At 52.9% G+C, this 13387-nt stretch overlaps 1 protein-coding gene across 2 annotated transcripts in view; it reads right to left on the reverse strand.

The window, feature by feature from the left end:
- Window positions 1–13387, reverse strand: part of SLC14A1 (solute carrier family 14 member 1 (Kidd blood group)) — a 47146-nt gene extending 33759 nt beyond the window's left edge. Inside the window, exon 1 of one of the 2 annotated variants that reach the window (XM_059139615.1) lies at window positions 13235–13387. The gene's annotated coding sequence lies outside the window, so the exon portion shown is untranslated. The remainder of the gene's footprint in view (window positions 1–13234) is intronic. The other variant, XM_059139621.1, reaches the window with a different exon arrangement.

The following is a 13387-nucleotide window of genomic DNA, read 5'->3' on the forward strand; positions in this document are numbered from 1 at the left end:
AACTCTTGCTGGGCACTCAGTTAGTTAAGCAACTGCCTTCAGCTCAGGTCATGATCCTGGAGTCCTGGGATCTTTGAGTCCCGCTTTGGGCTCCCTGCTCGGCAGGGAGTCTCCTTTCCCTTTGACCCTCCCCCTTCACATGCTCTCTCTCTCTCTCTCAAATAAATAAATAAAATCTTTAAAAGAAAATAAAACTCCTCTCGCTGATTCTATCAGCACCACGCTCTAACCAACTGAGCTAACCGGCCGCCTTTCCTCTTGCTGATTCTAACATGCCGGCGAGGTTGAAAACCACTGGGCTAAATCTAATTCTACTTCCTTACCCTCCAAAACAAGGATGTGTGTCCTAGTGAGATCAGCTGGATTTTGACAAGGATTCAAAGTCCAGCAGCGATCTCTGCCTGGAGAAGATGCCTTCCCAAACCCTAGGTCCATTAGGAAGTGAATGGAGATTAATAACACCTCCCTTGCCAAATCCAAAGATCAGACATCACAGCCCGTGATAGGCTTTCAGACAAAGGTGATCTTTGTCATTAGTCCCTACATCCAGCTTCCTTCTTTCTGCCAATCTTCACCTCGGTTCTACAGCTCAGCTGACGCTTGCCCAGTGGGGAATGGGTTGCAAAGCTGACCCTGCACACTTAGGAAGGATAGGGGAGGGTTTCATTCCATTCACTCTTGTGTGTGTTCTCAGGTCTTTAAGGTGTCCGCAAACCAGTGACCTTGACATCCGTGGGAGCTTTTTGGAAATGAAGCCCGCTCGGACTTCGGGAATCCAAATCTGCGTTTTAACCCGACCCCTGGGAAACTTGCCTGCATAGTAAAGTTTTGGCAGCATCCTCCCTAGCATCCCTGTGCTGGGTAAGAAGGGATGGATTCCAAGCCCCGGAGCAGCAACAGTCTACAAATTCCAATGTGTTGGTTGGAGACTCCATGGAGAGCCCAAGTGAGTCATTGGGGCATTCCAGCTGGCGGCCTGGGGCGTGCTGTCACATGCTGGACCAGCCGGAGGAAGGAAGCCTCATCATCCCATTAGACTCCCGCCGCCGGTCCCACCCTGTGCCTGGAGCTGATGACATCACATAGGCTTGCCGAATGCCCTCCAGCCCTCAGTCACCACGACAGAGGATCCCTGGTCACGAGAAGGAGGTGTTTGCACGCACAGGGGCTGGAACCCCACAGTGGCACCTGGGGTCCCACCAGAAGCCTCTGCATTCTGCCTGCCCACAGGACAAACGCCCCCATGATGCAGGTGTACACCCTACTTACTCCCTGGGGCTTGGGATCTTCCCTGAGCCTCTTCCTTGGGGGTTCCCTGCACTTGGTTCTCCCTCTGGGGTTCCTTGGCCTTTTTATCCATGAGGCCCCTGCAGTAAACCCCTCACCCCACCTTGCCATATAGGTCCTTTGGCTAAAAGGCAAAAGCACCTGTGTTGGACTGTGCTTTGTAGAATACAGTGGACGGCTGACTGCACGTCACAAGCTACATCTGCCTTCCCTTCTGCTGTCCCTCCTACCCTGGGGCTGGGCGGCTAAACCGTCCCCCCCGTGAAGCCCGTTTTTGCCAGAAGGCAAGTCTGTAGGCCCTGACTGCAAGCGTTGGCCCACGTCCCTGAGTGTGCTTCTCTGCTCGCTCACGCCTTGAGCACTGTTTGTCATTACATAGGGAGTGAGCACTGGTTTCACTGAGTCTGCCCCCGGGACTGTGAGCTGCGGAGCAGGGGGCACGGCCTGCGCAGAGCTTGTTTGCTGCTGTAGCCCCAGGTCCAGGTTCAGTGTCTGGCTCACGGGGATCCTCAGTAGCTCTTCACGGAGCACTTGGTTAGATAAATGGGGAAAGGCTCCGTTACTATGGGGACTGGGAGGCTTCGGGTGAGTTCTCGCACGGTACGTGTGTGAGTCTTTGGTGTGAGGGGGCTGGGGGCTGGATTCCCACCAAATACAGCCCTCAGAGCAGGGCGCAGCACTGTGACTGGGACCCACGGTCCGGGGGTAGGGCAGGGCTGCATCTGGACACACAGGGTCGGCCCTTGTTCGTCTGCTCCTGTCCCAGGTCAATCAATCACAGTCTCCAAGCAGCCAGCACTCGAGCTTACAGGCCAGCCTTGGGGTCAGGAGCTCTGGCTTGCCTCTAAAATGGTCCTAAACGTGGGGAGGGCTGAGGCCCTGCTCCGGGCGTGCAGGCTGGCCAGTCCCTGGGGGTTCGGGGTCTTCCTGAGGGTGGGTGAGCAGGAAGAAGCATACCTGCATGGCTCAGTGGGTTAAAGCCTTTGCCTTCGGCTCAGGTCATGATCCCAGGGTCCTGGGATCAAGCCCCACATCGGGCTCTCTGCTCAGCAGGGAACCTGCTTCCCCCTCTCTCTCTGCCTGCCTCTCTGCCTCCTTGTGGTTTCTGTCTGTCAAATAAATAAATAAATCTTTAAAAAAAAAAAAAAAAGCGCACAGCTCAGTGGATACTGGACACGCCCACCCTAGCTCTCAACCCGGCTCAGCCCAAACCTGGGAGGCCTGGGCTTTTCAAACACTGGGGCTGGGGGGTGGGGGTAGGGCCGACTCCTCCCCTCTCTACACCCCAGACCTTAGGCTGTAAACTCATGACCCCTTCCTGCTGACCGGAGACTCGGCATCATCTCCCGGGCTCTCAGCCATGCTCTGGGGCGGTCAGCTGCCGGCCATTCACTCACCCCCAGCTCCCCGCCTCAGTGTGGAGGAGTGTAAGTGCTCCGGACCCTAGTGGGTGGCACAAAATCAAGAGGGTTCTCGGATCTGGTGCAGCCGTAAGACACATGGGAACATTAGTGTCAGAGTCTAGGCTGTATGTGATCACAGGTCCTGCTACGGGCAGAAAGGCGCTCTTTCCTCAGCACAGAAAGGATGTGTAAAATCACTGGCCCACAAGGAACCCATCATGCGGTCGTCCGGGGAGGGACAGGACGCCTGTCAGGTTTAACCAAGAACCGGCAGATTTCAGGGCTCTCTTACATCACCCAAGATGGTGTGCAGTGAGCTGCTAAGTTGTAAGCAGACACAGTTTGGGGCTAGAAGAGTCTGGATACTACCGGCGGTATCAGGAGCAGGCAGAGGGAACGTCACTGAAGATACAGAAGACCTTGTAAGGCCCCTGACTTCAGAGTAGCACTTTTGTGAAGGTAAGAAAAGACAGAGCAGGGGTGCCTGGGTCGCTCAGTGGGTTAAGGCCTCTGCTTTCAGCTCAGGTCATGGTCCTAGGGTCCTCGGATCGAGCCCCGCATAGCCTGCTTCCCTTCCTCTATCTGCCTGCCTCTTCCTCTTTGTCTACTTGTGATCTCTGTCTGTCAAATAGATAAATAAAATCTTTAAAAGAAAAGACAGAGCAGCCTTTCAGGAAGAAAGCTGAGCGTCCTCCATGAGGAACGTGGCACATTTGTGGGCCGCGAGAAGCCTCACAGTGCCATGGGGTGTGCTGTGGGTCACAGCCCGTGAGGTCAGCTCCCACTTGGATGCACAAGGAAGGCAGAACTCCCTCATGCTCACACAAGGCATCGGGGCTAGCCATGCCCTCTGACCTTTGCATCCCTGTGCTGGGCTGTACTAACCAGCCATTGAGTTAGTATATCCAAAGGATGTCCACGGACTCTGCATCAGAGGAAGTACACGTGAGAAAAATACTACATTATCAAAGAAAAGATGGGCTTATGAACCTCTCTGGCCATTTAAAATAGCAAAATTATGCTCTAAGCTCTAATATGGACAATTCGAACTAGTGTATATTAGGAATCCCTTGTGCAAAGAATACAAGTATAACTACAAGAAACTGTAAACAAACAAAAACACACAGTTGGATTTGCCTTTTTAAAATGTGGGAGGAGTTTTAAAATGTAGGAGAAAAATCTGCCTGCTTCCTGTTTCCTCTGCATTTATCTACGGTTCTCTGTAATGATAGGAGGTTTCAAAAGCTTCTATCCATCGGAAGCCTCCTTAAATGTGTGTCTGCTTGAGAACTGTCCCCCGTGAGGTTGTTTCTCTTGCTGAGAAGTGGTTTTAAAAGCAGAGCTGACTTGGGATTTCCTTTTTTTTTTTTTTTTAAGATTTTATTTATTTATTTGATAGAGATCACAAATAGGCAGAGAGGCAGGCAGTTCTCTAAAGTGGCTCTAGGTCCCTCTTTCCCAGTAGACCAGAGAGAGAGAGAGAGAGAGAGAGGAGGAGGAAGCTGGCTCCCTGCTGAGCAGAGAGCCAGATGTGGGGCTCTATCCCAGGACCCTGGGACCACGACCTGAGCCAAGAGCAGAGGCCTTAACCTACTTAGCCACCCAGGCACCCCCTGATTAGGAATTTCTATCTGTTGCCCCTCTTCTCCCCATCCAGCTCATATCCCAAGCTCTGCCTGCTTTCAGATCAAATGAAAGCTACCAGCAAATGAGAAGTGATAGTTGTCCCTTTAAGAAGGTCTCAGAAACGCCTGCCAGGTTATTAGGATTAAAAAAAAAAAATTCTTTGTAACTTGGAGCTTCTCTGGAAATGGGGTGTTGGAACAGGTTCTCTAAGGCTTTGCCAGCACAAACCCCCTTTTGCTTGGGGGTTTCTTACAATACCGCTAACAAAGAAGACTGTTTTCCTGCCAGACCAACTGATGTCCCAGACTTACAGGGAGAGGGACTGAAGTGGAAGTCACCCCTCGGCGGGGGCCTTTATGAAGACAACATTGAGGCCTGAGGGAAAGATGGGGGTCTGCCTGATCATTGACCGTGTTTGCAGGTGGTGTCACAAGCCAGACGGATGAACAGATGTAGCTTTCAAGTAAGAGGAGGGCAGGAGCGACGGAAGGTTCTGCAGATGGAGCAGTGTGATGATTAAAGCAGCATTTGGGGAGATTTGCTGGGAGTGGTTCACGGAGCCTGAAGGCCGGCGCTAGGGAGGCCGGCAGCAGACCACAGTGCCTGTAGCAGGCAGGGCCAAACGGAGAGGGCTGAACATACGAGAAAGTTTGAGAGGAGAAAGGGGTGAGGATAGGCACGGAGAAGGGTGAGTGAATAAAAAATGGCGTTAAGTGTTGGTGAGGGAGTGGAGCCACCGGAACTCCCGTCCACTACTGGGAAAGAGGGACCTAGAGCCACTTTAGAGAACTGCCTGGCACTCTCCCAGAGCGAGTAACTTCACACCCTAGAGCCCAGCAATTCTTCCCGGAAAGATGCACAGACGAAATACATGCGTCCTTCACGCCACAAGACACACGCCACCAAGTTCAACTTGGCAAGACTCATAACAGCTCCAAAGGGGGAGCAACCCAGTTGCTCACCAGCAGTACAGTGGACAAATAATGACTTGTCTGCACAGCACAAGAATGGGTGCCCTACAGCTCCAGGCAGTGGCACGAAGCATCTCGCAACGTTGAGCCAAAGAAGCCGCGTCCAGAGGAGCGCACGTCGTATCATTCATCCCACATTCACGAGGGTCAAAGACCAGGCTAACTTCAGAGCAGTGTGCAGGTCAACCCCGGCTGGAAGGGGGCCCGAGGAAGACTTCTGGGGTGCTGAGAGTGATCTGGGTCTTGATCTGGGCGCTGGTTACTGGGCTGTGTTGGTGAACATTCATCGAGCTGTGTATGTATGTCTGATGCATGCACTTTGATGTAAGACTATTCCTCTTTAGGGGCACCTGGGTGGCTCAGTGGGTTAAAGCCTCTGCCTTCAGCTCAGGTCATGATCCCAGGGTCCTGGGATCAAGCCGCACATCGGGCTCTCTGCTCAGCAGGGAGCCTGCTTTCTCCCCTCTCTCTCTGCCTGCCTCTCTGCCTACTTGTGATCTCTGTCTGTCAAATAAATAAATAAAATCTTAAAAAAAAAAAAAAAAGACTGTTCCTCTCTAATAACAGCTTTGAAGTGACAGAATGAGGTAGAGGAAAGGCAGTTAAGGCCATTGTGTGACATGGAGTTTGAGGTGTCTAGACGGGCAGGTGGAAACACCCAGCAGGCCATAGGACACGCAATACTCTGGTCTGGGCAGGAGTTTAGGGCTGGAGAGGTAGAATGTGGGGACTATTAGCCCAGGAGTGATGGGGAAGGTGAGCGCCTGGGTTTTCTTCTGAGACAGCAGGGGCAGTGACAGCAGGAGGAGGAGGAGGGAGCAGAGCCCTTCATCGGAAGACTAAAAGCTAAAGAAACAGAGGGATGGTGAGGTGAGCTGCTCAGGGCTGGTGAGGGGCAGAGCCAGGCACCAGTCAGGCTGTCCCCCCTAGAGGGCACGTGATGCCTTTGACACTGTCGCTGCCATGAGCGAGGGCATCCAGCCACCGGGCAGGTGGAGAGGCCCCACAGAAGAGCCTTGGGGGTCAGCCTGAGGGGGTGGTGGGCAACCCGCCATCCAGTACTCCTTCCTAGAATACAGGGACCTCTCGACATCAGAGGAATGTTCTGGAATCTGTGCACATACAGCACAGCCACACAGACATGTTATCCCACTGCCTCTCGTGGGCGGCTGGGCCTGTGCTTTTCCTGTAAGCATGTCAGGTCAACAGGTCGGGGAGCTGTCCCAAACACCTCTGTGATGTTGGGGGCCGAAGCGACAGGTCAATCACAGAGCCAGTACTTTTCAGACGGATTGAATTTGCGGTTCTGGGGCTTCGAGGCATGGTAAGTTGAAGATGTGTTACAAGTCCTGTTCTCTTCAGCTCCCTCTTCTTTCAGATGCGGACAGGCCTAGGCCTCTTAATGGTATTACTGGGGTAGTATATGGGAAGTCCCTAGCAGAGACCAGTATAGAGTTGGCAGAGAGCCACTTCCCACTCCCATGAACCTATACCTGGAATGTCTTTATCGTTGGTGTGACCTTGTTCTTCAAACGTCACTAGTGGGTTTCACTCCAATGGATGGTGAACCAGCCTCCCGGGATCCTGGCTCATCTCGAAGGCTCAGGAGTGCCTACTGTGGGGTTCAGGTTAGCTGAGCACCCCATGCTTGCTCTGGAAAGGAACACAATGTCTCCAGATCCTTGGAGTGGCTTCCTGAGGGGCATTTATCTTCTGTACCTTCTACAGATGTCTTTGAAAAGCTAGCAACTACTCACATGTTTGGAACTGGATAGCTCACTTTTAAAATGATAAATTTAAGTAGTTAGAAATACATTTTTAGATACAGTCATTGAGGGTCTTCTGGATGTTGCTAATATTCTGTTTCTTGATCACACCAGTAGGTTCATTTATTGGACATTCATTCATGATGTACTCACTTGTGATTTTTCACTTTTCTGGATATATGTTAAAAAATGGATTTATTATAGGCTGCCAGAGCTTTGCCACTCAAGCTCACAGTAGGCATTGCAGCCTGGAGTGGAGTGACTGCTGGTTTGGCAGGAGGGCATTGGATCAGAGCCCAAGATCCTTGGAGGGGTCAATTTTAAGGCCACCTCTCTGGGGGGCAAGGAGACTCCATCAGCCTGGTATAAGATGAATCGAAAATGTTGGAGTTGAGGTGTGCACAGAGCACTATCGAACTGTTGAGGAAGGATACTTAGCTTTGCCTTAAGAATCAAAGAACTCCACAACAGATGCTACTGGCGTTCGGACTGGGTGTCGAAGACCGAACGGGAGTGTTTCTGGTGGAACAGGGAAGGAAAAGATGATAACAGTAGGATGACCAGAGACAGAGCAAAATAAGCCACGTTGTGTCTGAAGCTCAGAAGGCTTCCTAATGTGAGAGAATTTAGGGAGTGTGTATGTGCAGCTACAGAAGTAAAGTTTCCGGGGCGCCTGGGTGGCTCAGTGGGTTGAAGCCTCTGCCTTCAGCTCAGGTCATGATCCCAGAGTCCTGAGATCGAGCCCCGCATCAGGCTCTCTGCTCAGCAGGGAGCCTGCTTCCTCCTCTCTCTCTCTGCTTACTTGTGATCTCTGTCTGTCAAATGAATGAATGGAAGTCTTGGAAAAAAAAAAGAATTTTATAAAAAAAAAAAAAAAGTAAAGTTTCCCTCCACGGCCCGTGAAGCCCTTTGTCTTGACTGTCTGGAGAGATGGGGACAGAGGCTGACAGGTGCCTCGGACCAAGAGGGCTGTTCCTGCCCCTTCCTTTCTCGTCCCCATCCTCACTGCCCACCAGTGCCGTCAAAGCTGAACTTAGATTTGTTCATAATGAGATTAACTACAAATAATAATAAAATACATACGTTCACCCACATTTTATAGAGTTCCTTTTTGTGGTCACTTACACATCTACAACAACTTAACCTTGGTTTTACAAGTAACAGTTTTTGTAAAACACAATCACAGTGTACCTAATTCTGAGGTAAAGCTCCTGCATCCATCCTTCGGAGGAGTCCTAGCTCACCAGGGCCTCTGAAGGGGGGTGTGTGGACCCGAACATCAAGTCCGGGCGCTCACATGGGCCGGGAGAGGACAGGCCACACCTGTTCCTTGTGCGGCTCTATGAAGTTAATTCTTCTGATGCACACGAAACTTAAATACATATATTGCCATTCAAGCTCTCTGGTTTCCTAGCAGTGCAAATCACCGTCTCTGGTAGAATAACAGGAGCATTACCGCTATGGTCCCCTTTAATTATTAAAAGCAGGACAATAAAAGTTCATATTTTTCCTTGTTGGGGTGAGAAGCTTGGGCTCAGGGGCATTAGACAAACTTCCCAGGGCTCACACGTAATAAGTGCTTTTTGCTTTTTAGCAACCCTGATCCCTCAACATCTTTCTGAGAATCTGTGAGGGGCCCTGGCTGGGTGAGGGTGGGGGGAGACAGGCCTGAGATTGGGAAACTGCCCTCAGTGGAGAGCCTGCCAAGGAAGGGGAGATCGGCTTGGCTTTGGAGATGTTCTGGCGCCCTCTGGTGACAACATGAAGGTATCACAGGCCAGGGAGCAGGGCGAGCTTAAGTTCTGTGATCCCATTCCGGAGATGTCTACATGTTGAAGGGCACGGAGATGGGCAGTGAAGATAGGAACGAGAAAGGAAAAAGGGACAGGAAGAGCCATCTCGGTCCCAAGTACCTGTCAGCCTCTGCCCCTATCTCCCCACACACAGCTTGGCTCTGTCCTTCAATCCAAGGACAAGCCGTGATTCTCAGGAGGCTTTGGTGTGCCCAAGATTCACCCCAGGGCTGGGAGTGCAGCTTCTGGACTTCAGAGGCAGAGTTTCTTACCCAGAGGTCGGAAGGGGCCCCGGTAATCTGCATTTTTAACCCCCATCCAGGTGATTCTGATGCATGTGGTTCATCACCACACTTCCAAAAAATCCTACTGTTTAATATTAATATTAGACGTAGGTGAATGTTTACCTAGGGCTGGAGGGGTTGGGGGAAATGCAGAGTGATTGCTAATGGGTGCAACGTTTCTTTAGGGTACAACGCCAATGTTCTCAAATTGATGGTGGTGATGTTTGCCAATTGTCTGGCACTGTTTCCTTCAAGTGGGTGAACTGTAGAGTTTGGGAATGTTCTCTCTGTACAGGTGTTCATAGAAAAATGTCTATAGATTCCTTCCTCCATAAGAGACCGGGGTAGGCGGGGTGGGGGAATTGCAAAAATTGTGTATGAGAAGAAATCTTCATTTTTAAGTTGAGTCTTCACTCTAAAAGAAGAGTTGTTAGCTGCCTGAGCGGAAATGGTGCTAAGGACATACAGTTTTTGCAAATATATTTCTGGAGTAAATACAGGGAAACTGTTCTCCTTGGACTCAGCCTATTAACACGCCCAGTACATTGAAGGTATCAAGGGTACCCCACCTTACAGTTTCCAGAACACGTAAACCTGGGTGACCTTCACAGCAACCCCTGAGGCAGGCAAGCCAGGGATTATCATCTCTGTTTTACTGGGGAGAACACAGGCTCAAGGACAGGAAATACCTGGCTCAGGGTCACAGTTAGAAAGAAAAGGGACAGGGACCGAGACCTCTGGCCTGCACGTCCGTCCGAAGCTCTGTTTACACCACTGTGGCTTCCTTCCATTGTCACGATTGCCCGCGCCCCCGGCGGGTCTCCCACCGCTTCACGGTGGTCAAAGCCCGGAGCCTCCTTTGTTCAATTTCCTCGGCCTGAGACCCCCCGCCGGGCGGGTCGCTCTCATTGGTTCCTGCTCCGCCTGGCCCGCCCAAGCAAAGCAACATCAGCGAATGAGCGAACGACCACGGCCCTCGAGCCCCACCCCTGCTCAGGAGGCTCCGAGGGCCGCCCGGGGGGGTTTGGGTGTGCGTTCTGGCTGTGAGCTCCACCCGCAGGGTATCTGCGAGGATGCCGCTCAGCTTACTAGATCCCTGGGCTTTTGACCTGTGAAATGGGAATGAGACGTTCAACCGTGTGGAGCTGGCGAGATGTTACTGGGCTGTCGCCGAAAGGGCTGGGCTTCGGGCTGAGTCTGTCCCGGCCGGTCCTACTCGCCGACGTGGCTTCGGATCCGCATCTGAGCTAGTCTGCATGGATCGACAGCTGGCAGCAAGCTCTTCCCCTTCCAAAAACTCTTTGGAGCACACAGCTGGGCAGCTGGTTATCTTCCCATGAGTTTTTGTGGTGTCTCTTTGTCAGAGTGTGGTCCTGGATTACCCTGTATAAGGGTCAGAAAAAGCTGGGGCTCCTTTTGAAAAATCTAGACTTAGAAGTCAAAATCTCTTGGGGATGAAAAAAATCTCCTGTGGTAGGAAATCTGAAATCTGCATTTTCCATAAGCCCTCCCCCCTCCATCTCCCCTCCCTCCATTATATACACAGCAGCTGGTGCCCCCCCCCACCCCCAAATTCTAAGGATCTGTTCTCCAACCACATCACTTAGCACAGTGTTAGGCACCTAACAGGTCCTGAATGTCCCTACTCGTGGGATGGAAGAGAAAGTACGGGGCTGAGCTGAGCAGGTCTCAGACCCACCTGCGTCAGAAGCATCTGGAAGGCTTGTTCACATAGATCACTCGTCCCCACCCACCCAGAGTGTCTGAGTCCACAGGTCCGGGTGGCACGTGAGAATCTGCATTTGCAGACGCTGCGCATGGGGCACCGTGTCTCCAGAAGAGTTCCGCAGGGACACCAGAAGCACCACCGGAAGCCCTGGGGGACTTGCACATCGCAGCTGCTCAGACCCCACGGGCACCTACTGACACAGAGCCCGCATGGTAACAAGAGCTTCAGGTGATCAGGGGCCACGTTCAAATGCATGAGGCAGCACCGTGGGGCTCCTCTGGTCCTCCCGACAAACCGAGGAGGCAGCTGCTGCTTTTACTCCCATTTCGTAGATGAGGACATCAAGTTTGGCGGAGAGAGCCTGACGCAGAGTCAGACAGACACCCAGCCCTCACCCTGGACACTTGGACATGGTTTCCCTCTCTCCCTGGAAGCTCTCCCCGCGCCTTCGTTCCTTCAGATAACAGTCCTAGGAGCCCAAACAACTGAATCAAGCCGCAAGGGAATCCTGTGCCCAGCCACGCTTGAGCCCACGCCTGGGCTGTGTTCACATAATCATGAGCTGAGGTCCCTGGTCTCAAAATTTGCCATCTCGTTTTGGAAGTAAGAGCCACCCAGGTGAAACTAGCAACACCAGACAACATAAAATTAAGTGCTGAGTTGTACAGTCAATATCACATTTTATCTTAAAACTAGGTTTTGCCTAAAGAATGTGGAGGCTTCTAAGAGATTCAAGCCAGATTCACATCCCTGGGTGTCTTCCTGGCTTGTTCCAGTCCCTGCACCGTGGAGCCCAGTGCACAGGCAGGTGCCCCCTCTCTCCTTTGTGTATGTGCCCCTCTCTTGGTGAGGTCCTGTTGCTCTCTCATGCTGTCCCAGGTGACAGAGGGGTTTGAAGAGCAGAGGGGGAGCTATGATGCTGTCCCCCCCTGGAGAAAGATCTCAAGTCTCCTGTGACAGCCAGGCGCAGAGCCAGCCACATAATTCACAGGGTCCCATGCAAACGTTATTAAGAATTTTGAGATGGTGACTGAAGAGCATTAAACCAAATGTGAGGCCTGTGTAAGCGCACGGGTCCTGCGAGGCTGGAAACAGGACAGACGGTACAGCACTTAACTTGCAAATAGCTTGCCTGTCAGGGCTGGGATGGCCTGTGGAGGAGAGGGAAGGAGGTAGAACTGGAGGACAGAAGACAGTGGAGGTGGGAGCACGGCGCTTTTCTGGACATGCTAGGGGATCTACTCTAGTGTAACTGCCTGTGCCTGTCACTCTCTCACTGCGGGGGATGGGGGAGGGGCCAGGAGCTGGGGACCCCTGCCCCTCTCCACAAGGGGCTCAGTCTCTTCCTGTTGAGGTCCTGGGGCTGACGCCAAGGAGCCAAGGTGGGGACACAGGAGAATGGTAAGCTGGTGGCCAGGAATGGTGCTATGTCCTCCGGGCCCGGCCCCAGGCTCCCCTTCCTGCCCCCCAAGTCCTCACCTCAGTCGTGGGTCCTGTGTTCTCTGCGGGGGTTCTGCCAGTATCTCTCTCTGTTCAGCAACTGGATGGGCCAAATATGGTCTCACAGCTCTTTTGTGGGGCTGGGAGCACAGCTGAAATTTGCCCAGCTCCAGAGGTTAAGAATTGCATGGAAACAGACCAGCTCTGACCCTGGGGACCGGGACACCCTCCTTTGACAAAATAATGTTGCCTGGGGGTGTTTCCCACCTAATACCTCCTTACAGCAACTTCTGCTGTAGTTCCCTCCTTCTTATTAGCTTCAAGGGCTCTGGTCCGCTGGTTCCACTGCGGGGACATCCATCCTTGGCTGCATCCTTTGGGGGGCTGTGAAAACGACTCCTGCCTGTCCCCCCACCCCAGGATTCTCAGGGAGCGGGGCTGGCTACCAGGATTCTGAATGCTCCGCTGCCCGATCAGCTTACCTCCCACCCCCACGAAGCTCCTTGCCGCATCTGCTCAGGCCACACTAGACGTGACACTTTGCAACGTTCTGGTGGGTCCTCCCCACTCACACTGACTCCGCAAGAAGCGAGTGCGGGGCAAGGAGTGAGCACTACCCCGTCCCTGTCCCTGTCCCTTCCTGGCCCCACTAGGCAGTTCACAGAGGGGAGGAGCCTCATGCCACCACTGAAATCCGCCTGTTGTCCGCCCTCTTCCTGTTATGACACTGCCTGGCCTTCCCGCACCTGCTCTCGCACGTTTCTCTGTGTTCTGCTTTTCTCGGTCTTCAGCTCTCCCGTCCAACACCTATCTGGCCAATGGAGCGCCTTTTCTACCCTACCACCTGCCCGCCCGTCTGTCCACCTGCAGCAGCACCTGCTGCCGCCCCCGCCTCCCCACCCCTCGCGCTTGCCATCCCCACAGAGGATCCGTACCTGCTCTCACAGCACCGCTGCAGCTTCTCACCACGCGCCCTCCGACCCCTGCCACCGGGCCAGGAAGACCCCGGCCTAAGAGGCCCGGTGTGAGCAGAGGTGCAGCCGCCGACCCCGCTGCTCTCGTGTCTTCGTTTCTAGGCCCCAGGCTCG

This window comes from Mustela lutreola, chromosome 11 (assembly GCF_030435805.1).
Source record: "Mustela lutreola isolate mMusLut2 chromosome 11, mMusLut2.pri, whole genome shotgun sequence".
NCBI classification, from domain to species: Eukaryota; Metazoa; Chordata; class Mammalia; order Carnivora; family Mustelidae; genus Mustela; species Mustela lutreola.